The sequence below is a fragment of the Protomyctophum bolini genome, assembly GCF_963924005.1.
Source record: "Protomyctophum bolini genome assembly, chromosome: 14".
Taxonomy (NCBI): domain Eukaryota; kingdom Metazoa; phylum Chordata; class Actinopteri; order Myctophiformes; family Myctophidae; genus Protomyctophum; species Protomyctophum bolini.
In genome coordinates this window covers 2,112,150-2,134,649 of record NC_137875.1, presented here as the reverse complement: position 1 = coordinate 2,134,649, position 22,500 = coordinate 2,112,150, and the positions used below count along the sequence as shown (strand labels likewise).

At 42.7% G+C, this 22,500-nt stretch overlaps 1 pseudogene across 1 annotated transcript in view; it reads left to right on the top strand.

Annotated features, from left to right (window-relative positions):
* Positions 1 to 9,541: 9,541 nt before the first annotated feature.
* The window catches only part of LOC308328708 (tubulin beta-4B chain-like), a 16,405-nt pseudogene continuing 3,446 nt past the window's right edge, over positions 9,542 to 22,500 (top strand). Inside the window, exons 1-6 of the transcript XR_013966231.1 lie at positions 9,542 to 9,686; positions 11,245 to 11,353; positions 13,498 to 13,608; positions 15,316 to 15,560; positions 18,513 to 18,836; positions 22,393 to 22,483. The product of XR_013966231.1 is annotated as a tubulin beta-4B chain-like (transcript). The remainder of the gene's footprint in view (positions 9,687 to 11,244; positions 11,354 to 13,497; positions 13,609 to 15,315; positions 15,561 to 18,512; positions 18,837 to 22,392; positions 22,484 to 22,500) is intronic.

Below are 22,500 nucleotides of genomic sequence, written 5' to 3'. Positions count from 1 at the left end.
CTGCCCACAGCCCTCCTATGAGACACAGACTGGTTTCTGAACTACCCACAGCCCTCCTATGAGACACAGACTGGTTTCTGAACCACCCACAGCCCTCCTATGAGACACAGACTGGTTTCTGAGCTGCCCACAGCCCTCCTATGAGACACAGACTGGTTTCTGAACCGCCCACAGCCCTCCTATGAGACACAGACTGGTTTCTGAACCACCCACAGCCCTCCTATGAGACACAGACTGGTTTCTGAACTGCCCACAGCCCTCCTATGAGACACAGACTGGTTTCTGAACTGCCCACAGCCCTCCTATGAGACACAGACTGGTTTCTGAACCGCCCACAGCCCTCCTATGAGACAGACTGGTTTCTGAACTGCCCACAGCCCTCCTATGAGACAGACTGGTTTCTGAACTGCCCACAGCCCTCCTATGAGACACAGACTGGTTTTTATGAACTGCACACAGCCCTCCTATGAGACGCAGACTGGTTTCTGAACTGCCCACAGCCCTCCTATGAGACACAGACTGGTTTCTGAACTGCCCACAGCCCTCCTATGAGACAGACTGGTTTCTGAACTGCCCACAGCCCTCCTATGAGACACAGACTGGTTTTTATGAACTGCACACAGCCCTCCTATGAGACGCAGACTGGTTTCTGAACTGCCCACAGCCCTCCTATGAGACACAGACTGGTTTCTGAACTGCCCATAGCCCTCCTATGAGACACAGACCAAAAAACAATTGTAGCATTTTATCATGAACAATAGTGAGGACCGATTATATGAATGTAGGTTGAAAAGTGGTCCCTTTTAAGGAACCGGAACCGTTTAAAATCCCATTGAATGGATCCCAGCCCTATACAAAGGGTGCCAATCACTAAGGCCCAATACAATTAAATTCTATCACCATTCTCACAGCTTGGTCACGAACATTCCACGAGTCAGGAATCACGGTTCTGCAATTTATTGTGATTATTCTGAGACTTGTTGAACTGCCAGCTAGAGCGCGACAGAGACTGCCATCACTTATGTTACTACGCCACCTACAGGGCCAGCATAGACATAGCATGCATTTAGCTCCAGACGGTTGACTCCATATGAATGAATGTTATAACGAAGGGATTGTAGGCTCATGTTTTGTGTGCTTTGATGGCCGTTTACTTTGTTTTTGAGTTGTTGACAGATGTACGATAATGATCATATATTTGAACACTAATTGTACCTGATCTGCATAATTCCAAAAATGTACCAAATGTACGATCATTTCACCATAATCACTAAATTCCCTGGCTTGCTGATTCGGAACCCGGTTTGTCTTTTCAAAATAAGTCAGTTTAATCAGTAAATCTGACCCTAGATCTGTACTTGGAGGCATTCAAAACACCGGTCAGCATGTGTACGACAGTTGTCTTTCAAATTCGATAATTCAACATTTCCCATTTGGCAACACGGGGACGGGCAAATATAAATATACATGTAGCTAACTGTAGCCTACTAGGAGGTTTGTGGCAAATGTCATCGGAAACTTAAAGGTATATTCAGTGATTTCACTCAAAAAAAACGTAGGTTTCGTTTTTGGCTGTGGGACCTAAGCCTTCGTCCAATCAGGATAGAGAGTCAAAAACGAAACCTAAGGTTTTTTTGACCCCCAGGGGTTAACTGGGGACAGGGAGGAACTCCTTATATGGTCAGCACACTCTATAGTAGAGAGGATTATCACAACAAAACAAAAAAATAAGTGATATTTTAATTAAGTGAAATCACTGAATATACCTTTAAGACAACGTTCTTTTAGTGAACTATACGATCCCAGATGTAATGGAGAGTAGAAGTAAAAGTACTGGAAATTGGAAATACTCAAGTAAATAAAGTACGGTATACTTAAGTAAAAGTATTAGTTACTTTCCACCACTGGTCATCAGAAAGACGACGTTCTTTTAACTATTAGGTCGAATAAAGTTTCATTTTTTTGTTAAAATTTCCAAATAAATTCAAAAAAAAATTCCAGAAAAGTTCAGCTCACGAGTTACGACGCGTCGGCTTTGCGAAGTGTCGTGAGCTCGTAAAAACGTCTATTTTCTATTTCCATTATCTTTGAATTAGGGCTCAAATAATTGTTTAGTTCATGATGTGCTTTTTTTCCATTCTTAGGAATTAAGTGGGGTCTCTAATTAAGGTACTATGTTTGTCTTTGAAATAATATATAGTGGATTGAAAGTCACGACAATCCAAACACACACATACTACGGAATACCCAAACAATTCACTGTACTCAAATAAATGTCACTTTGTTACTGTTCGTCACTGACGACGAGGACACCTGGTGGTAGACTAGCGTAGTGACGTGGTGTCAAAATAAATATTATATGATGACCTTATTAATGCTGGATTCTTTTTTTTTTATGTGTCTAAATAAGATTAGATGTTTTTGTATTCACATTTGGTTTTTGTTAGGAAGGTTTTTTTTTTTTTTATGCTCAATTGTGTGTATACGGTGCCTATTATAGCCTACTTTTCTTTCAATGTGTTTTCACTAGGCTATAAGAGCGTCACCCCTACCAGGGCCCGTTCATTTTCCTCATAGACATTTCAAAAAGTATTTATTTAAAGACCTTTTAAGCGTCGTACAAAGCCAACTCGAGTCGTGAGAAATCATGACAACAAACACAATTTTTGTAATTATTTGTTTGGTCCAAAATATTGTGTTTATTGTCATGATTTGTCACGACTCGAGTTGGCTTCGTACGACGCTTAAAAGGTCTTTGTTGAATAAATACTTTTTGAAATGTCTATGAGGAAAAAATGTATTGGGAATTATTTCCTGGGCCTGGCGTCGTCATGACGGGGGGCGGAACTGCGACGCTCTATAGTTTAAAGGAGAATTCCATACTAAAAGGCTTTCTTACCTTTCTTTGTAGTTGTTACGTCCCCACCAAAGAGGTCCAGGTGTTATTTTGTGCAAAAGCTCCTCATTGGCTATTTCCCCTACCATAAACCCTAAATTAATTGCATTGAATTGAATGGGAATTGAATGGGGCTATGGGATGTTGTGCTAATTTGCTTATTTCCATCACTCAAAATGATAATTTCTTTGTATATATCCTCTCTTCATAATGTAAATAATGTCCCAAGAGGCACACTTTACTACTTCTTTCGATGGAAATAAGCGAAATAGCATAACACCCCATATAGCCCCATTCAATTCCCATTCAATGCAATGCAATTCATTGAGGGCTTATGGTAGGGGAAACAGCCAATAAGGAGCTTTTGCACAAAAAAACACCTGGACCTCTTTGGTGGGGACGTAAGAAAGATAAGAAAGCATTCTAGCGTGGAATTCTCCTTTAACGATAAGGTGCCACTCCCCCTTCAGACTGTTAATTATACCAGAGTCTTAGCTTGCAACCGCATCCCTCTCCCCAAAAAATGAAGAATTAAACAATTTCCCTATATTTAGGGGACACGGGGAGAACATCCAAACTCCATCCATACATCGAATCGTGGCGTTTCAGCGGCATGGTGCACCGAATTGCAGTGATGTTACGAATTATTGAATTCGTTGACTAAAAACTATGTTCGAAAAATGTTTCGTGACTACCTTTTTCTCACTGATGAAATCAACTGATAATGATTTAGTGAGTCGACTAAAACTCAACTGAAATGTGACTAAAAGGCATTTTATTCAAATGAACTATAGGACTAAAACTAAACCAAAGTTTGCTGTCAAAATCAACACTGATGCCCGCGTTTCTTTCTATGGCGAACAGCAGTGGAGGGAAAAGTACTTACAATCTTTTACTTAGTACTGAGTATCAATACTGCCATATAGAAATAAGTAAACGTCCGGAATTCAAACTGTAGGCCTATATACTAGTACTATTACTACCTATACTTGAGTAAAAGTACAAAATTGCCATCAAAATGTACTTAGTTAAACAGAAGTAAAAGTACTCATTATTTCAAGATTTCAAATGTATAAAAAATCTTTTGAAAATTGCCGATCTACAAGCTCACAATGCGTCGCATCGCGACACATTGTGAGCTTGTAGATGGGCTGTTTTTAAATGGCGGAAATGATGTGGTTAATGTATGCTTTTCTAGTAACAACAATAACAATCTCTCTCTCTCACTGACACACACGCACAAATTGCCATCAAAATAAACGTTTATTTATTCATGTTTTTATTTTATTTTATTATCAAAGTATAGTATAAGTATTCAACAAACACGTTTCCTATCACATCACCACAGAGTCAGACTCATTCCATTATTATTTCACTGCCCAAAATATAGGCTTTGCCGCCGCCTTGTGGTGACAAGGTACAATTGCAGAGTATACATATTAATTTAATAAAGTGAATGAAGTTTCCCCCCTCAACTAAGGAGCTTTTATACTGGGGAAAGGGCTGCACTCATTCAATTAATTTCATAAGTAGGCCTATATTGGAGGGGGTACAGTTGTAATGTTTATGTTTATTGTAGGAGCCAAAGAGTGCTTAGCTATAATGGTTGTCACTTGGTTGGTGATGGGTGTCGGCACCGCATTGACGTTCCGTTATTGGTGGGAGCGTCTCTGTGGGTGGCCCTTGGTAGTCGACAAATATGCGTGAACCAGCTCACTCCTAAGGCTGTTTGAACTTGGAGGCAGGGTGAGCTGGGAGGATGCACTTTGTTGACCGCACAATATACTTTGATTCATTCACGTTTGTTTGCTCACTGTTTGATTGTTATTTATTGGATTCTTTGCACATATTTATTACATATATATATTTATTTATTGTATTGTAATATTTTGTGCACTGAGCTATATAAACGTTTTAAACTTTGAGCTTGTTTGGATATGAATCATTTTATCATTCTTTTGTCGCGCGTCATTACAGCTCGTTTCAGCTCCCAGGTTTAGCCTGCCGGCATGAGTAATTTATTGGTAAATTATTATCAGCCACAACATTTATAATAAAACAGCAGCTGGTCCAGCATGCTGATGATTTGAGTTGAGTTGGGGGATTTTTGGTCTTTTTAAATTAACCTCCTTGGTACTAAATAATACCCACTTTTCCCCGTCAATTTAATTTATTTGAGTATTTTTATACACTCAAATAAATGGCCTATTTATGGCCCTACTACAACAATGATTCTCAAAGAAAGGTCTCGCGTGACCACAAGCTCGCGTCACCACTTTCCAATTACAATCTCGCGAGGCTATATGGAAGGAGTAGTTCTGTCTAACCGCTCTACCAGGAGCAGTGTTATTCCCGTAGACTGAAATGGCTGTTATTGTCTAAACTTTAGTAAAGGGATAAAGACAACGATTTGACTTCTCGTTGAAACAAAGACGGTTTGATGAGGTTGAAAGACCATTCTCCGAAGTGGGCCACGTCTCATAGCTCATTGTGTGTCAAGTCCAGTTTTTTTTTAGTGTGCTACCTATAAGAGCTTGAGTCAATAGAAAGAATATCATTCACCGGATCGGTAGGTGGTGACGTTGAGTGAATCAAATAATAATATCCCGTCTAGGTCGAAATATTGTATTTTCCGGTCCCCCAAAAAAACACTCAAAAAGCACAAAAGGCGAGGTTCAGAGACGCATCCCACGCCCACCGCGGAGAGTAGTCTTTCAACATGATGAAACTGCGGTTGTTTCTGTGGGTCACAGACTGTGAGAACAGCATTGCAGTCGCGCTAGCAAAGCACTATAGCCGTGTTGCCATATTTTGTGAGATAAATAAGCAAAACTCTAGGGGGGAATAAAGACCAAAAGAAGAACACATGGGCACTTTTATAAACCCATCGGCTATTTTCTCTTGAAATAAAATGTGGAATATTTGGAATATATATAAATATAATTTTTTAAAATATTCTAGTAACAACACAAATGCTCACCCCCATTGTATTGCTCCCAAATGTTCCCCCAAAATATCTTCATCGAAATAAGAACTACTGGTTTAAAAATGATTCAAAACATTTTGAAGCTAGCCCAAATAATCAACTCATACGCTTTAGAAACAAGCCCCCCCCCCGATGCCCCAAACACTCAAACGTAGTTGGCAACTACCAATTAAGCAGAAAAACAAGCCCATTTAATACAGAACAAGGTCCCCTGGCTGTATAGGCTGTAATAAGCCGACATGGCAACACTGCAGTGCTCGCCAGCGTGGAGCTGACGTTAGTCCAACAGTCCACCAGGGGGCGTAGTGGGGCTAATTTTCTCCTCTATATTTATATACCGGTCCACCGTTGTAGGCCGTCAAGCAGAGTGGCGCAGCGGAAGCGTGCTGGGCCCATAACCCAGAGGTCGAAGGATCGAAACCTTCCTCTGCTATGGTGACTTTTTTTTTTTTTTTTCCAAGACAATGTATTTATGGACATTTTTAAAACGTTACAAAATGTGTAAATTGTTGTGTTAATAGTAAAATGTCCATAATCAAACTAAAACAGAGCAGACACACATGTAGGCTACTTATATCACACAAACCACCAGACACTAACATTCTAACAACAACAAAATATATATAAACGCTGCATTAATTTCTATAATATACTAAATATATTAAATTAAATATACTTAAATGTGTTTTGTTATAGGATAGCAATACAAAAAAACTATCTTCTAGTCTTAAAAACATCAGTTTTAAATGCAGGAAAAGACTGCATCCACCTCTTCAGCTTTACCCAATGGCAAACAGGCAGATTTCTTTCTTTCTTTCTTTTTTACAGGAACAATTCACGTTTGAGCATAAGGTTGCATCATAAGGCATAAAGGCATCTATATATATACATCACTCAGCATCACCTGGTCTCCCATAATAAGACAAAACATCATCATTAGTGACTTTAATTTAATAGACCTAATTTTTTTTGATCTAATTTCGCCTCACAGGCACTGTCAATAACACTATGAGACAACTCATTGAGACTGTCCACATCCAGTAGGCCTACTGTATATTATATAGTATATAAGATCACTGTCAGGCTCATGGTCTGCCACAGATAGATGACTCATATAGGCAATCTGCATAGATTGTATAAGAGAATGAGCGTACACAATATGGTCAAGCCAGGATGTTAATGTGCCAGGCTTCAACTTATATAAGTAAAGATATGATCCACAGGTAAGAGTATATACCTGGCTGGATAATATGAGGTTATCTTCCTCACAGAAATGAGTCATATGTTTATAGCAAAACAATGAATGTTTGTCAGAGAGCTCTGCATTCATAGCACCAACAGCAAACAATGAATGTTTGTCAGAGAGCTCTGCATTCATAGCACCAACAGCAAACAATGAATGTTTGTCAGAGAGCTCTGCATTCATAGCACCAACAGCAAACAATGAATGTTTGTCAGAGAGCCCTGCATTCTTAGCACCAACAACAACATATACTTTAACACTTGTAGAGTGGTTGTCGGAAATAAAGGAGTTTATTATAAAAGCTAATCTATTCAAATATTCAAATATTCACAGACTCTCCCCAGTCAGAGTTATAGGGTTTTGAATGAATGTAGAAGAATGTGCAGGATGTAATTCGCATACAGATACAGATGTGAGGGGACTTCATTTAAATGGTGTTTTAAAAGATATATATATTAATAATAATAGTTTGTAGAGAGAAGACTTTCCGCACACCTGGTAGGCAATTTGGAGCAGGTGCGATGATGACAGAGAGTATGATCATGTGAAAGGAGGGACATCCGCACACTGCCACTTGCTGGTTCAGAGCATTTTATATAATAATAATAGTTTAAAAGAAACTCTCGCTCTCACATGTTTCATGTTTGCCAGTGATCAGTGACGTGACGGGTTCCCTGTGTATATTATGGTGTATGGTATGTTATATTATGTGGTCTGGTGTAGCTTTATATTTAAATAGTTATAGTACACTTTGGTTAGTAGTTTATGGTTTCTTTACTTTGCTGTCCTAATTTCTGTTCTCCTCGTCTTGCAGTGGATTGGGGAGCAGAGCTGTGATGTCATGACAATCAGTCCAGTCCCTTCCTCACCTGGGCCCGGTGCCGACGCCCTGTATAAAAGCCCGTCTCCCCAGTCCCTTCCTCAGTTCTGTTGTTTTCACTTATCCTTTGCTCCTCTCTCCATCATGCACCTCTTTCAGCATTTGTGTTAATACTAGCTCTGGTCCATATAGCCTTCTATACTGCTTCGTTTATGCCCTGCAGTGCAGAATGATAGCAGTATGAAGGCTGTGGACCAGAGCTATAATACATACAACATGCACACATACATTTGATTTCACTCATGCATACGAGCGTTACACTACTGACTGACTACTGATTTTCACACCTCATCTGTTTGCTCTTGATTCGATTTGGTTTGATTTAATTCCTTATAGGATCTGCTGATGCAACACACTCCATATTTGGATAGCGGGACAGACAGACAGACACACACACACACACACACACACACACACACAGACACACAGACATGATCTGCTAGGTCTCATAGTAAGTGCTCACTGCATTCGCAATTACCAATACCTTTGTACTTTTACTACAAACGTTGGTGATCGGAGCACTCAAAAAGCTGGGTGGATAAAAATAAATGTGCTTTATTTAGAAAAGTAAAAATAAGCCAGCATGTTTCGACTCAGAGTCTCCATCAGGGCAAGTTAAGTATGACTTCTACTTGCCCTGATGACGACTTTGTTTGAGTTGAGTTGAAACATGTTGGCTTTATTTGAACTTTTATCACCGCACCTGTCTTTACTATTCCAGTCCCACCAGATCCTCTACTTCACATTATTCTTCTTTGCATCTCCATCGAGCACCTGCGGTTAATTTTCTTTTTGTATATACCTTTGTACTTTTTTACTCAACTATATTTTGAATTGTGAATTTTTACATTTAAGCTTCTGGTCTGACTCTGCAGCTTCTGGCCTTCCAGGGTTGCAGAATTGATACTTTTATATACTTATGGACTAAAACATGTGGGTATAGTCTTTCCACCACAGGTAAATGCTTCTCTACGCTATAGAGGTCAAGGAGAAACTACCATGAATCATGATAGTTGTGCTAATATTGTTTAGCTAGTGTATTTGATCTTATAGCTTTAGATGGAAATGTAATGAAGTTAATGTGCCTGCCCAACATGTTTTTAGTGCTGTGTGTGTGTGTGTGTGTGTGTGTGTGTGTGTGTGTGTGTGTGTGTGTGTGTGTGTTGTAACTAAGTTGTGTTGTGTTGTGTGTATGCGTAACGTTCCCCTGACGACGGTCTCCATCTGGCGTGCCTCGCGGCGGGCACACGCACGGCGCGCGCGCGCGCGCCAATTGTTTCCATCGCCCCTGGCAACGGTGGAACAGAGTCAGCCCCTTAGAGTATATACTCTAAGGTCAGCCCCCCCTCTCCTCCCCCCTCCCCCTCCCCGGGCGTGGCCCCGCCTACCGACGCCAACACCCCACGGGACCAAACCAATGAGACGCGTCGCGTCGCGTGACTGACGGCTCCACGGGCCAATGGCGTGCTTGGGGGGCGGTCCATGGGCGGAGGATTATATAAACATCCGGTCTCAACAGGTTTTTCATTTAGAATTGAAGAAGACGCTGCTTCGACTCCTCCGAAGACTCGACATTTATATTATTATAAAACCTGTTTAACGCTTTTTTTCTTACCGACCAAACATGAGGGAAATCGTCCACCTACAGGCCGGCCAGTGCGGCAACCAGATCGGAGCCAAGGTAATAAAGAACCGTGTTCTAGTTATTTGAAATGAAATTGATGAAGACAAGTGCATGATTCGTATTTTTAGGCGGTGGGTACGTAGCTAGTTAGCTTGGTAGCTAGGTAGCTAGCTAGCTTGCACGCAGTATGTGTGTGTGTGCGCAAACACTAGCAGTCGTCAATGATTGAATACCATCACAATATAGAGGCTATTTAACCAAAACAAAATATATTTATATATATATTAGGTGCATCTAAAAAAAAAGAAAGAAGAATATTATATAAAAACCAATTTAATTATTTATAATACAGAAATGTCGACCATCTTCTGGAACATATGTTAATTTATGCACTCAGTACGTGGTCTGGTCTAGGCTACTTTTTAAAGAACGCATTTATTTCATCAGTGGGGCTAGCTCTGGTCTGGTCCGTTCCATAATATCCTTCTAGAAGGCTATGGACCAGAACTACTGTACGGTGGGGCGTGGTGGTGCATGGATGCGGTAAACCTGTCGCACTGTCGAGGTGTTATAATCCTCACATTTGCTTTGATGGCAGCTTTTTAATTTAAAACTCATTTGTATTTAATTGTTGAATCTACTAATCTAGTGCCTCTTGACAGTCACAATACAACCTAGATTATCTGTGCTGTTCAGGTCAGTCTAGTTGACCGGTCAGTTAACACCAGTTACTGGTAGTTTTGGCTCTGTGGGCTTCCAGGTGCCAAATCGAGCTGGAAAGGAAAATCAGCATCTCCACAAAGCTTGTCAACATACTGAAGCACAAAGTGCTCTAAAATGAAATATCCTGGTATAATAAAGATGGCTCTGTGTGTTGACTGATGACCAGTGTGACGTTTTTTCACTGTCAGTGGAGTGAGTAGGCCAAACGCCATGCAGATAACGTCATGGACACGCATCATCACTGTGTTTTATCAATCGTAGATGCACACACAACCATCTATTGGGATATTTTACAGCACTGTTTGCTTCCGTATGTTGACAGGCTTTAGGGGTGTATATATATATATATATACTGATTTGTGATTTCCTTTTCCAGCAGCACTTGGCACCCGAGCCTAACCCTACGTGACAGGGCACAAAGCTGTGCATAGAAAAAATACACAATTTACAGGGAGGTGATCGGTGTTGATTATCTTTTAATTAACCCTAGTTCTGGGAGGTGATCAGTGACTGTTGTCTTTCTCTAGTTCTGGGATTTGATCAGTGACTATTTTATCTGTCTCTAGTTCTGGGAGGTGATCAGTGACTATGTTTATATTTCTCTAGTTCTGGGAGGTGATCAGTGACTATGTTTATCGTTCTCTAGTTCTGGGAGGTGATCAGTGACTATGTTTATCGTTCTCTAGTTCTGGGAGGTGATCAGTGACTATGTTTATCGTTCTCTAGTTCTGGGAGGTGATCAGTGACTATGTTTATCGTTCTCTAGTTCTGGGAGGTGATCAGTGACTATGGGAGGTGATCAGTGACTATGTGTTTATCGTTCTCTAGTTCTGGGAGGTGATCAGTGACTATGGGAGGTGATCAGTGACTATGTGTTTTGATCTGTCTCTAGTTCTGGGAGGTGATCAGTGACGAGCACGGCATCGACCCCACAGGAACGTACCACGGCGACAGCGACCTTCAGCTGGAGAGAATCAACGTCTATTACAACGAGGCAACGGGTAATTAAACCAAATGGGTCTTAATTAAAGCTGACGTCATGTCAGCCTGGGTCACTACACCTGGCACTCACTGGGTTCCTAAACTCCTGAACCAGGACAAGTGGAACAGTTTATACTTGTCCACAAGTAGACTGCTGAACAAGAAATGAGACTGGTGACGCTGCACAGTTTGAACTGGCTTGGTCTCCTTTTAGTAGAGACTACTTTATTTAATTATTTTTATATATGCATACATTGTACCATGTAGTTTAGTCGTGTACTATGCACTTTCTTTCTTTTTAACTGCAATGATGAGCCTGCACAAACAAGAATTTCACCCAGGTTACTTGTAAAGGCCTATTCATAGTCTGGATTTTCGGTGGTAAGGTGACCACCGCTCCGGTGGTGAGCTGATCGACCACCGGAACTGAAATAACGTTGAGCGGTGGTGAGTAAAAACAGAGAGAAGGGCTGGAGCGGTGGCGGTGGTTTGCTCTTCACCGCGGCTCAGTGACGTCATGTTGTAGTTCGGTGGTCACCTCACCACCTTAAATCCAGACTATGTATGAGTTGTAACATGTTACTTGTAAACTCCAGAACCAGTTTCACTACACCACTCACTGGGTTCCTGAAATTCTGAAAGGTAAAAAAATGGCCCAGGGACCCAAGCTAGTGAAAATGGCAGATCTACAAGCTTGCATCGAAATTGTTAGATCGGCTGTTTTCATTACATTTGTTTTCTAATTTATGTAATTCAATTTTCTCAAATTATATTCATGAAATTCTCTTGTAAAATCATTGAATTTGTTTAATTCATGACATTTTCATGATTATAATTTTTTTTGTTGCATTTTTGGGCGATCGGTTTTTTTTTTTTAATTCTTTTTAAAGTATTTTTGAAATAATTTGAATTTAAAACAAAATGTAAAAAAACAATTGAATTACTCGTCACCCCCTAAATATGTGTCCCCAACCCACTGTTTGGGAAACGGGCCCCCAGACTATGATATCCTCTGTGTTCATTTAACTGAGAAATTGCATAGTCGGTGTACAAAATGGAAGCAAATAAAATGTCAGTAGAGAAGAGGGCAGATTATTCTAGAACAGTCTGGTATTTCTAGAACAGTCCAGTAGATGGCAGGCTTGTGTCGCCTGCCATCTGCAGGCAGAGTAGTGAGAAACACTATTGTGGTCATGTTTCATCATAATTGTACGACTATGTTTGATTGATTTTTAACTCCCTAGTTCCCTAATGTAGCTGATTTTAGTTTAGAGTACAAAGTGCTATATAAATTGAATGTATTCTTTTTTTTATTATTGACAGTAGATTGATTTAGGACTATGTATAATTGATAAATGTTTCCCTAATGTAGCTGTTTTGTATTCTTGCCCTGTAAAGGAACATCGAAGAATAAATCTAATGTATTATAATTTGTATTGACCGTAGATAGATAGATAGATAGTTTTAATTAAAGTGTCCTACATCATAAGATGCCCAGCCCGCACGGGCTTACAAGACACTCACAAAATTGTACATAATACATATACACAAATGGACAGTTACTCATGGATACATCGTTCTCCAACGTAACTGCCATGCCTTCTCTATACATTTTCCAAAAACTTCATTACTGAACAACCAATTTAACAGTAGGACTATGTTTCATTGTAGGTGAAGTGAACTGTCTGAATTCACCAGGCTGGTGTCGGATATGCACCCTATTGGTATCTGCCTTTAAAAAAAGGCAAGATTAGATTGCTATCAAAACCAATAACGAGTAACATATTTGTCTTTAGACGAAAGTTTATTTTATAATATTGAAAAGGCCATTGGTGATGATGAAGAAAGTGTTTTTTTTCTCTTTTTTTTTCCTGTAGAATCTTTCAGAAGGAAGTCTGAAAAATACTACATTACATTTACTTACTTTTAACCAATATCAGCAGTTCTAATAAATCACGTAATAAGAACACAGTATTGGCGTCTTCACTCAGAATCTCGTTATCTGTCAATTTGACTGTGCAAATAATTGGATATCGGTGTTTGTCATAATTATGTTATGATGTGCTCTGTCCTTTTATTTTATCATCAGATGAATGAATAAATAAAACGTCATTGGCACCAGTGATGAATAAATAATTGCCATGCTTGTGTTCTGTAACACCAGGTGGTAAGTATGTCCCGCGGGCCATTCTAGTGGACCTGGAGCCCGGCACCATGGACTCTGTGAGGTCCGGTCCCTTCGGACAGATCTTCCGACCCGACAACTTTGTCTTTGGTGAGTCAGGGTGATTTTTCATTTTTGTCGTTTTTTTTTTTTTTCTCCCACAAAATGTCTCCTCGTCAATGTTGGACTTGAACGTTTGATCGGGTGGTTTAGGGTTTTTATTTAGGATCCCTATTAGCTGGTGCATAGCAGCAGCTAATCTTCCTGGGGTCCACACAGGGAAAAAATAAAACCCAGGTGACAAATGCTAACCCCATGGTATATTATATTTCACCAGAGCCAGTATTGCAGATGTGGTGCTCCCTGCTTTTAAAAGTAAAGTGGGCAAAGGCTCATTCATTTATATAGGAGCCACACAGTGGAATAGCCTGGAATCCAGTGTTAAACTGACCTCCAATCAGAGGACATTTAAACAGAAGACAAAAAAATGGCTACTGGAAAAGGTTCCCCTATAAAGGGTCATCTTAGAGGGATGTACTGTTATGTATTTGTGATGTATTTTAAAGTATTGTTCAGTTCAGTGTGAGAGGACCCCAGTGGAAATAAGTCTTTGGACTTTACTGTGTAATCCTCGAATCGCTGATTATAATGTTGTATTATGATTGCTTTTCTAAATAAATCAAATCAAAAATGTCAGGGTGTTACTCACTGATGAGAATGGACCTTCAGGCTACTAGGACTGTCACAATAATCACATAATTTGAGATCATCGTTCAACCTTTCCATGTTGACAAGCTCAAACATGTCTTGTAGATCGGCTATTTCCACCATTCCTGTTTATGGTTTTTTTTTTAAGTATGAAGTTATTAAATTATGTAAAGTTGTTTTTCATATGTGCCCTGTGCACCATTTTGTTTACAAAGCCAAACAGAAATAGTTTTTTTTCTCTTTTTTTTTAACGCCATGCCGATAACAAGGACACGCATCATCACTGTGTTTTATCAATTGTAGTCAGCTTTAATTAAGACCAATTGTAGATCAATTGGGATATTTTACAGCTCTGATCATGAGTAAAATAAAAAGCGGAAGTGGAGACTGATCTAAGCACATTATATAGCTTTCTGCTTAGCAGGAATGGAAATAAAAACAACAACAATACAATGTAAAGTTCGTGCATGTAAATGGCAGTAGTTCCAGAGATTGTGTAATCGTTGTCTGGCTATGCGAGACTACTTCATAAATGGTAACGTTTTCCTCAGACCTGAGGAAGAGCTTGGGCTCCACAAACGTTTCCAGCACCCAGCCAGGCCAGCCTAGTTTAGTTTAGTTTAGTTTATTTCGCACAATAAAAACAGTACAAAAAGGTATCATCAATAAAAGAAGTGTGTGCAGGTGAGAAAAGAAACCCAGGGAGGGCTTATAAGTGGTTCTCACCAAAGTTAATATACAATTTAAACAAATGGTAATGTACAAATATTAAGACAAAGTAATCAAACATGGGTATGGAAAATAACAAAAACAAGAAATACATTATTTACACTTGTGAAGTGTGTGTGCCTGTGCCTGCGTGCGTGCGTGTATGCGCTACATTATGTTAAATTGGAGAGGGTAACTTCAAGAGGCTGGCCCTCAATCTATGTTTAAAGTTGCAGAGTGAAGATGCGGAGTTGGCAATAAGTATGTGTGAATTCCAGAGTAAAGAACCTCTGACTTTTATGGAGAACTGGCTAAGAGTGGTACAGCCTATTGGGTTGCGTGTCTTTTTGACACTGTTTTTTTTTCTCCATCTTCTTTGTCCACTTTACCTTTACCTTCCAGGCCAGAGCGGTGCAGGTAACAACTGGGCCAAGGGCCACTACACAGAGGGAGCGGAGCTGGTGGACTCGGTCCTGGATGTGGTCCGTAAGGAGGCGGAGAGCTGCGACTGTCTCCAGGGTTTCCAGCTCACCCACTCGCTGGGCGGCGGAACCGGCTCGGGCATGGGCACCCTGCTCATCAGCAAGATCCGAGAGGAGTACCCCGACCGCATCATGAACACCTTCAGCGTCGTGCCCTCCCCCAAGGTACGAGAGATGTAGCCTGGCCCGGCCCGGCCCGTCTGCTTTCTGGTCTAGAGATGTAGCCTGGCCCGGCCCGTCTGCTTTCTGCTCTAGAGATGTAGCCCGGCCCGGCCCGTCTGCTTTCTGCTCTAGAGATGTAGCCCGGCCCGGCCCGTCTGCTTTCTGCTCTAGAGATGTAGCCCGGCCCGGCCCGTCTGCTTTCTGCTCTAGAGATGTAGCCCGGCCCGGCCCGTCTGCTTTCTGGTCTAGAGATGTAGCCTGGCCCGGCCCGTCTGCTTTCTGCTCTAGAGATGTAGCCCGGCCCGGCCCGTCTGCTTTCTGGTCTAGAGATGTAGCCTGGCCCGGCCCGTCTGCTTTCTGCTCTAGAGATGTAGCCCGGCCCGGCCCGTCTGCTTTCTGCTCTAGAGATGTAGCCCGGCCCGGCCCGTCTGCTTTCTGCTCTAGAGATGTAGCCCGGCCCGGCCCGTCTGCTTTCTGCTCTAGAGATGTAGCCCGGCCCGGCCCGTCTGCTTTCTGGTCTAGAGATGTAGCCTGGCCCGGCCCGTCTGCTTTCTGCTCTAGAGATGTAGCCCGGCCCGGCCCGTCTGCTTTCTGCTCTAGAGATGTAGCCCGGCCCGGCCCGTCTGCTTTCTGCTCTAGAGATGTAGCCCGGCCCGGCCCGTCTGCTTTCTGCTCTAGAGATGTAGCCCGGCCCGGCCCGTCTGCTTTCTGGTCTAGAGATGTAGCCTGGCCCGGCCCGTCTGCTTTCTGCTCTAGAGATGTAGCCCGGCCCGGCCCGTCTGCTTTCTGCTCTAGAGATGTAGCCCGGCCCGGCCCGTCTGCTTTCTGCTCTAGAGATGTAGCCCGGCCCGGCCCGTCTGCTTTCTGCTCTAGAGATGTAGCCCGGCCCGGCCCGTCTGCTTTCTGGTCTAGAGATGTAGCCCGGCCCGGCCCGTCTGCTTTCTGGTCTAGAGATGTAGCCTGGCCCGGCCCGTCTGCTTTCTGGTCTAGAGATGTAGCCCGGCCCGGCCCGTCTGCTTTCTGGTCTAGAGATGTAGCCTGGCCCGGCCTGGCCCGGCCCGTCTGCTTTCTGGTCTAGAGATGTAGCCTGGCCCGGCCTGGCCCGGCCCGTCTGCTTTCTGGTCTAGAGATGTAGCCCGGCCCGGCCCGTCTGCTTTCTGGTCTAGAGATGTAGCCTGGCCCGGCCTGGCCCGGCCCGTCTGCTTTCTGGTCTAGAGATGTAGCCTGGCCCGGCCTGGCCCGGCCCGTCTGCTTTCTGGTCTAGAGATGTAGCCCGGCCCGGCCCGTCTGCTTTCTGGTCTAGAGATGTAGCCTGGCCCGGCCTGGCCCGGCCCGTCTGCTTTCTGGTCTAGAGATGTAGCCTGGCCCGGCCTGGCCCAGCCTGTCTGCTTTCTGGTCTAGAGGGGCGGGTAGCCTGGCCCAGCCTGTGTGCTTTCTGGTCTAGAGGGGTGGTCGAAAACAGGCGGTGGATCCTATTGGTTCATTGATCATTTTCATTCAAGTTTTATTTATTCTCAATTACACTGAGTAATCAAACTCTTTTTCCGTGTCTTCGAGTAATTCTATCATATAGAAATACATCAGAAGAAACGATGTGAATTCCATAAGTTTACAAATGCAAAAGCTAAAACAAATTTCAAAACGATCTAAAAACAGTTACACATTGTGGGGGTCCGTGTGCTCGCCAAAGTTTTAAAACGATGCGAGGTCAATTTTAATGTGGTTTGCAGGTCATTCCATGTATTCGGGCCACAGAAGCTAAAGGCAGATCTACCAAAGTTCAGAGTTAACTTTTGGTACCTTGAATTTGGGGGTTAGGGTCAACTTTGGAGCGACGTGCCTCTTATCTGCTCTGTTGTTGGTTAGCGGAACACAAGGTAGTATACTGTATGCTTTTCTTTAATGAGCCGACTGCCAACGAAAACAAAAGCCTGTGTCCCGAGGCTGGATGAGATTGAGCCTTGTTGTTGATGCTGGCACTGCCGAGGGGGGGGGGGGGAGAGAGAGAGAGTCAGTCGCCAGAGGCAGCACGGCAGTTGACGCATTCCCTGCTGATGGCGGAGATCTCCGTCATGTGGTTTATTATGATAGATTGCGATAATGGATGCATGGCTCTAGGTTGCTAGGCAACGGCCCATAACCGAAGCACCGATGATGGCGGTAAAAGCCCTTCGGTCTGGTGCTGTCTCCCAAGGTAACCTAGTAGTAGTACGTAGTGTACCTAGTACACTACCCACCTAGTACAGTACACACCTACCTGGTACACTACACACCCTGCCATGGAAACTACCCAACACAAACCATAGAGAAGCAACACGGCCCTGTGTGACTTGGGTTGTAAATGGTGCATTTGTATAGCGCCTATGGGAAATGCTTTTCTGGGCCTGTCAATTTAGATTAGCATTTTATGTAGACATAGCACTCATAGTTTCATTGTACATAATATGTACTAGAATATATATATATAGACAAATGTTGGGTTCTTAGCTTACTTAAGTTTCTTGACGACTGTTCGCTCTGGATTAACCCATTCTGACCTGAGATCAGATTTAAAAAAATGTCTTCTACATCCTGACAGTTTTCTGATTTTCTGTTTCTATGTCAGTCGTTCTTCAACCTACAAGCTTGTTTTGTTGTTTTAAGCATATACTTTAGCTATTGAAAAATAGCAGATCTACAAGCTCATAGTGCACGGTATGAGCTTGTAGATCTGCTATTTTTCAATAGCTAAAGCATAATGGTAACGCCAAAAGGGGTTCCCGCCCCGAATGGGGTTTAAGAGCGTCTGCTAAATGCCTACATTGTAAATTGTCTTCTCTCTCTCTCTCTCCCCACCGGTGTTCTCCCTCGTCTCGTCTTTCTCTGCTTTGTCTCGGACTCCCCCTCCCCCACCCTCACTGTTTATTTATTAACGCCCTCCCTCTCTCTCTCTCTCTCTCTCTCTCCCCTGTCCAGGTGTCGGATACCGTGGTGGAGCCCTACAACGCCACGCTGTCCGTCCACCAGCTGGTTGAGAACACAGACGAGACGTACTGCATCGACAACGAGGCCCTGTACGACATCTGCTTCCGCACCCTGAAGCTCACCACGCCCACCTACGGAGACCTCAACCACCTGGTCTCTGCCACCATGAGCGGCGTGACCACCTGTCTGCGCTTCCCCGGGCAGCTCAACGCCGACCTGAGGAAGCTGGCCGTCAACATGGTGCCCTTCCCCCAGGCTGCACTTCTTCATGCCCGGATTCGCCCCGCTCACCAGCCGAGGCAGCCAGCAGTACAGGTGAACAGTACAGTACAGTACAGGTGAACGGTCAACGTTAAAAACAGCCAGCAGTACAGGTGAACGGTCACGTTAAAAACAGCCAGCAGTACAGGTGAACGGTCACGTTAAAAACAGCCAGCAGTACAGGTGAACGGTCACGTTAAAAACAGCCAGCAGTACAGGTGAACGGTCACGTTAAAAACAGCCAGCAGTACAGGTGAACGGTCACGTTAAAAACAGCCAGCAGTACAGGTGAACGGTCGCGTTAAAAACAGCCAGCAGTACAGGTGAACGGTCACGTTAAAAACAGCCAGCAGTACAGGTGAACGGTCGTGTTAAAAACAGCCAGCAGTACAGGTGAACGGTCACGTTAAAAACAGCCAGCAGTACAGGTGAACGGTCACGTTAAAAACAGCCAGCAGTACAGGTGAACGGTCACGTTAAACAGCCAGCAGTACAGGTGAACGGTCAAGTTAAAAACAGCCAGCAGTACAGGTGAACGGTCACGTTAAAAACAGCCAGCAGTACAGGTGAACGGTCAACGTTACAAACAGCCAGCAGTACAGGTGAACGGTCAAGTTAAAACAGCCAGCAGTACAGGTGTAACGGTCAACGTTACAAACAGCCAGCAGTACAGGTGAACGGTCAAGTTAAAAACAGCCAGCAGTACAGGTGAACGGTCACGTTAAAAACAGCCAGCAGTTACAGGTGAACGCTCGCGTTAAAAACAGCCAGCAGTACACTACAGGTGAACGGTCGCGTTAAAAAAACAAAGATGTTTTCAGGGTTTAACTCGAAATTCTCAAGAAATCCAATTTTTATTTATAGAGCACATTTAACCCATTCTGACCTGAGATCAGATTCATACGAGGTTTCCACTGGACACACACTGGTTTGATTATAACCCATTCTGACCTGAGATCAGATTCAAAAATGTCAGTCGTTCTTCGATTTTTCCAAAAATAGCAGACCTGCAAGTCTCGTAGCGCCTATGAGCTTGTAGATCTGCTATTTTTCAATAGCTAAAGCATAACATGATGCTAACACCAGAATGGGTTAAAACAACAAAGTTGACCAAAGTGCTGTACAATTAGGCAAAACGGTAATGAAACATAATACAATACAGTAATAAAAAACATATACAATAAAAATCAAACACTCGGGAGTACACATTGTTCACGGTTTAAAAGCAGGGAATAGAAATTGGTTTTAATAATGATAATAAAACTTTATTTGTATAGCACCTTTAATGACATGAAATGCAGCTCAAAGTGCTTTACAGAAAAATGGAGGAAAAAAAAAGAAAAGCAAGGCAACGACATTAAAAAAAACAAGCAGTAATGCAGTAATACAGTGAGGACATGAATAACTAAAAAATAAAAGATCAATTACAAGCAATGTTGTAGAAGTGGGTCTTGAGCTGAGCTTTAAAAATGTCTACAGAGGCTGCCTGTCGAAGGTACAGTGGGAGCTTGTTCCATGCCGACGGCCCCTAGAAGCAAAAAGCTGCTTCCCCGTATTTTTTAGTTGCCATTTTTAGATACGTTTTAAAAACGGGTAGTGGTTGGAGCCAGCCTGCTATAGGAAGCTGGTTCCACAGTTTAGGAGCAGTTAGTGAGAAGGCTCGGTGGCCTCTTCTCTCACACCTTGCCTTGGGGATGACGAGGAGCATCTGGTTGGCTGACCTCAGTGTCCTAGATGGAACTATAGGGTTTACCTCAGTGTCCTAGATGGAACTATAGGGTTTACTTCAGTGTCCTAGATGGAACTATAGGGTTTACCTCAGTGTCCCTAGATGGAACTATAGGGTTTACCTCAGTGTCCTAGATGGAACTATAGGGTTTACCTCAGTGTCCTAGATGGAACTATAGGGTTTACTTCAGTGTCCTAGATGGAACTATAGGGTTTACCTCAGTGTCCTAGATGGAACTATAGGGTTTACCTCAGTGTCCTAGATGGAACTATAGGGTTTACTTCAGTGTCCTAGATGGAACTATAGGGTTTACCGCATTGTCCTAGATGGAACTATAGGGTTTACCTCAGTGTCCTAGATGGAACTATAGGGTTTTAGGAGATCGGAGACATGAACTGGCGCTGATCCATTTAACCCATTCTGAGATCAGATTCATACGAGGTTTCCACTGGACACACACTGGTCTGATTGACCCATTCTGACCTGAGATCAGATTCTAAAATGTCAGTCGTTCTTCGATTTTTCAAAAATAGCAGACCTACAAGCTCGTAGCGCGCCACTCGGTGGCGCGCTACGAGCTTGTAGGTCTGCTATTTTTCAATAGCTAAAGCATAACATGATGCTAACACAGAAATGAGTTCCCGTTCAGAATGGGTTAAAGATTTAAAAACGCACAATAAAATCTTAAATGTCTTCTAAATGTTTCTGTGTCGGTGGTTCTCAAACCGTTTCGTGTCGAGGACCCCCGATATTATTATGTAATTGGCCGCCGATCTGAAAATACGTTGTTCCAGGGACCCCCCTCAGAAAAAAGGGAAAAAAAGCTTTTGCTGTGTTAGAATATATCCAAAGATCTGCACACGTTTTTCAGTAAACTATAGGATCACAGGTAAACCAGCGAGGACCTAGCATCAACGACGGCATGTGTCAAAATAAGTAAAATGACATGCTAATTATTAAATATTTTAACCTTCTGATCTGAAGAAGAAAATAACAACACATCTGTCTGCATGCTCGTCATAGCTACTCGGTAGTACGAGGAACGTGTACTAAAGTAAAAAAAACTATGATGTCTGATTTGGCCTTGGAGACGAATACATGACAGGATAATTATCACCACCACATGTTGGCTTTGTAGCGCAGAGATCACTCCTAATGAAATGTCCCACAATGCAGTAGCTGCGCCCACAACAACACGGGAGAATTCACACCAAAGATACTATAAACACATGTATGTGGAATGTAGTTGTGTGTTGTGAAGGAACACAGTGTGTAGTACTACTGCTTCGTCACAAGGTGGGGCACTTCCTAACATTAGCCATGGTCTCTGAGTGTCCAAAATGAAAGCTTTTTTAGCCTCTGACCCAAAAGAGAAATTGAGTGTTTGACCGGGACGCAAACTAGTGAAAATGGCAGATCTACAAGCTCACAATGAGGTGCTTCACATCATGTTGTGAGCTTGTAGATCGGCTATTATCACCACTTCTTAAACATTTGTTTTCCAATTTATTGAATTTCTTAAATTTTTGATTTATTTATGGAATTACTTTAATTCGTGATTTATTTAGCTTTTATGGCAATGTTTTTTCATTGGGAAATAAAGGGACCATAAAAAAAAAGTCCAGACAGTTTGTTTAGGGGAAAAGTGTGTTATGTTGACGGCACCTCGATGCAATACGGAGTGCAAAGAAAAGTCACCAGGATGGCTTTGTAGTCGTTCTTATTGAACTTATTATGGGGCCTATTTCACAGAAGCAGAATTAACTAATCCATCCATTAGGACTTGGCCTGATAAAGTGTTTTCAGTGGTGAGATTTTCTTTCCATGCCTGTTCTCCCCCAGCAGTGAGGTTTTATCTGTCTGTTCCCCTCCCCCATGCAGAGCGCTGACCGTTCCAGAACTCACACAGCAGATGTTCGACGCCAAGAACATGATGGCGGCGTGCGACCCTCGCCACGGACGCTACCTCACCGTGGCGGCCATCTTCCG